The sequence below is a fragment of the Periplaneta americana genome, chromosome 4, assembly GCF_040183065.1.
Source record: "Periplaneta americana isolate PAMFEO1 chromosome 4, P.americana_PAMFEO1_priV1, whole genome shotgun sequence".
Classification (NCBI taxonomy): domain Eukaryota; kingdom Metazoa; phylum Arthropoda; class Insecta; order Blattodea; family Blattidae; genus Periplaneta; species Periplaneta americana.
Genome location: NC_091120.1, coordinates 99,182,557 through 99,186,437, shown reverse-complemented (window position 1 = coordinate 99,186,437; position 3,881 = coordinate 99,182,557). Strand labels below are relative to the sequence as shown.

Sequence of the window (3,881 nt, the reverse complement as noted above, 5' to 3'; positions counted from 1 at the left end):
GATATACTAGACTGTAGTATAACCTTCCGCGGCCAATGCCGTCACGTCAGTGCGCCACTTGAAAGCTTCTTTTAACGATTATATAAAGTCGGTACCTAAAAGAGAAGTTTGGGAAAAGGCTATTGGAAGTTTACATATACAGAGATGGCAGTTTCTTTTTTTTTTATTATATTTTTATTTTATTTTATTTTTTATTTTTTTTTAAACTTTGCGAGATCGTCACACGCGGCAAAGGTATAGGCCAGAAATGTCTTGGAAGTGTGACAAATAGCCGTTGCTTACGGGATTACGCAAGCTGGCGCATAGCACGATCGAGAGTAGGTCTCTGTAAGTCATGACAATTTCTGCCGCTAGGTTCGCCTCTCTGCCCTATGAAATGATGAATAGTACCATTACAAAGCATTGTGCATCGTGAAAGTAGTTCGATTAATTGTGCATTACTGATTGAGTACGAATATTATAAATATGCCAAGCATATTACAGTGTTATTTGAAGTTTGTTCAACTAAGTTATATTCGAAAATTGTCTGTGTTTTGCTATGTGAAGAACTCGGTACCAACAGGTCGTATCTTTATAGGTTAAGGTAAATGTCAACGTTCTCTCATATAACAAGCAATGCTATGTTAAAAGTGGCGAATTGCATTTTCCGACTCTCGAATGATGTGACCCGAAATGTAAAATAATTTCATGCATTGTTTCACTTACCAAGCATTACTGATATAGGCCTAATGAAAATGTGAACGACGTGATGTAAACATTGAAGATAATGTTGTTACTGTTTTCCCTTTCTCTTTTAGAAAATACCGACAAAAGTAATGAATTATCTTCATGCTGTACTTATTAGGTAATTAATGTGTATTTGTCTGTATTTTAGACCTGTGTATTGTTACGTAATTATCAGTGAATTAGGTTAGAGAACTTAACAAGGTTAGTATGAGATTAGGTAATGCACCTCAAACTGTAACTAATAATGGCTGCTGCCGAAATAGGCTGAGGTGGTTATCGTGTGAAACAAATTATATCTGGAATATCTAGTTTTATTATATACGGATACGTAAAGTTTTTTTTTTTTGTTTTAGCATGTGTTTGTAATTTTGTGAGGTTATGTCTAGCCTAATTTCTTTTTATTCTTGTATCATTACCAATACATTAATTTATTTTATATTCATTTCAGGTGTTACATCTATGGTGGCAACTCTACTTATGTTAGGATATGAAGTAACAGTATATATTCAACTTCATCATTTGCTAAAAATTAAAGAAAACTGTATGTGTTCGACTCATTCCATCGTCATTTCTTCTTATGTATGTGAACCACGTTCGTTCTAAAAGTGCTACAATAAATGAACGCTATAGACAACGTGATGGAACAATTTACAAGTTACTGTTAAAATGCTCAACATTTTCAAGTGGTGCTATACCCATTGTTTCAAAATGTACATACATATTTTTACATTTCTATAAGAGGTGTCATAAATTATTTCAGCATATTTGTAAATTCTTCAAAATTAATTCTTCTAATTAATACCATAAAATAATGAAATAATATAGCCTAGGCCTATATGTGATTTTATACTACCGGTATTGATGTTGATCTTGGTAAATTAATCCAATTTCACAGTGTTGTCTTTTGTATTGTGGTTCATAACAATTATAACAGTATGTACGTGGAAATGTTTTTAAAATAATAAATTCTAGCTCATGATTTTAAGTGGTCGTTTCAATGGGAGGTTATATTGGAAAGATGATCACAAATGGATAATTTACTGCAAGATACAAGAACTGAATATAAGTGAGTGTTCCGTTGAAAGTGAAAGTGAAAATTTCGTTTTACAAGAGCTAAGTAGGCGTACACGCACTAAAATACTACAGCGTTTACTATTACTATGCTCAATAGATTAATCAGTAGGCCTATAGAAATGTTTTCACCACTGCAAGAAAAAATCGCGGAATAATTATACTTCTCAGTTATTGTGACGTCCGTATTTTTTTTAAAAAGAGAGGGAAAAGTTAGGCCTTCTTGCAAATGCGTAATTATGAATTCAAGGAAATTAAAGATAATGCAGTACCTTAATTAGTTGCAATGTCTTATTTAATAACAATATTAATAATATTAGGTGAAAAGGGTAGGCTATAGTGCGTGTATGTAAGATGTCAAGTTAATTTATTTCCGGAAATGTTTGGTGTATGAACTGAAGTACAGAGCAGACAGTCCCTCAGTTTATATGTAATATGTTTTAATATCAAGAATGACAGCCTTTTATTGTAATATAATTGAGGAGTAGAAGTTTGCAAATTACGTCTATTGTCCATAAAATTTTGTACGAAGCATTTAATAAGCAATGATGAGTCCTTTAAATGTCCCAAATGTCAATGTCTTTTAAGTGTTCTGCTATGAATATATAGGGCAGAACAGCGCTCCGAGCGGCGGAATTGGCATTACGAGGGAACCACTTCAGACTCGTTTTTCAAGCTCTATGCGCCAGCTTGTATAATCTCTTAAGCAACGCAAATAGCAGTATAATTATGTAAGTAAGAAAACTCTGCTGAAAACTTCAAGAAACCATTTCGATCACCAAAGGATTGCAACTGTACCATTGACTCAATGCAATTTTGGGATCGACGCGCAGACTGCAGTTGAGATTTTCGATGCTCAGAAGTAAGCTATCGTCCGTCCCAGGTATCTGTAGAGTAACTTCGCGCATATGGGGGTGGAGTTTATCTGTGCCGGAGTATAATGCGGGCAGCATCAGATTGAGGGAGCTAAGGGGTAAGATGCTCGTGATAGAACGCAGAGTAGAGTTCAGATAGAAATGATCCCTTGCCTGCAAGCGATTGCTCGCTTCATTCAAGTAATGTCTCCCCCCAGAGCAGTCACTGGCCCTAGCCCTCCCACATACCACTTGCGCAGAGGTCTTGTTTCATCTTTCTACTCTACAGATTCCTGGGACGGACCATAGAACCGCTTGCGAGTTTTCAAATTGACTTCCTGAAGTCTTCTTTAAATAGTCCTCTCACAATGAAGTTTCAACCGCCTCGAGACGATTTCTGACTTGGACGAGTTCATGTGACCACCTCGCAAGATAATGGAGATCAGGAACCTCTCATTCCTGGCCAATGTAGATCTCAATTTCCTTTTCGTAGTCTTATCTGGTATAGTAGATTCCGAGATCGTAAAATGGCCAAAGAAAATGTTTGATGCTTCAATGACGTATGAATGATACTAACCGCAAAAGTAATACTTTGTGTAGGCTACCCTCGAGTAACTCTATTGATCTCGCAACGTCTTTCTTTGTAAGAGACTTTTAATTTTGCCCAATAAATTCGAATGAAACAGTTAAGAAAAATGTTTACTTGTGACAAAAATGTATTGAACATTAATTAGATCTAACAATAGCGGCCATGCCGCACTCGTTTAACTTACAAGAAATTAGGCCTATCGCAGGCGCGTGTGATAAAAACATAAAAGAACACAGCGCATGAGTATGGGCAGAAAACGGCTTATGATGATGTTTTTTTTAGGACTTCTTAACATCGTATTCATTTCGAAAAACATTCATTTCATACTTTTATGACAGAAAAGCTATTTCAGTGTAAAATTTCTCTCTATATTGGGATTTATTGATGATTCTTCTTCACCACGTTTTACGCATTTGCTTGCTAACCAGTGTACGAGCTACAATGTATTACAACATAAATCTTAGCCAAATATGAGAAATGAATGTAATATACGCCTTTCAATTCTGCAAGAAGCTGATAATATTGCATATAAATCTTACAATAAAGAATCATTACATCTTTTGTAGTGCTATGAGCCTATTTTTATTGCTAATTATACTGGAAAATTACGTGGCTTGAATGTGATGTTATAAAAATAAACG

General features: G+C 35.1%; 1 long non-coding RNA gene across 1 annotated transcript; it reads left to right on the top strand.

Moving 5' to 3' along the window:
* Positions 1-277: 277 nt before the first annotated feature.
* LOC138698856 (uncharacterized) lies at positions 278-1,711 on the top strand. The gene is made up of 2 exons (XR_011331963.1): positions 278-844; positions 1,175-1,711. It is a non-coding gene; the product is annotated as an uncharacterized lncRNA (long non-coding RNA).
* Positions 1,712-3,881: the final 2,170 nt, after the last annotated feature.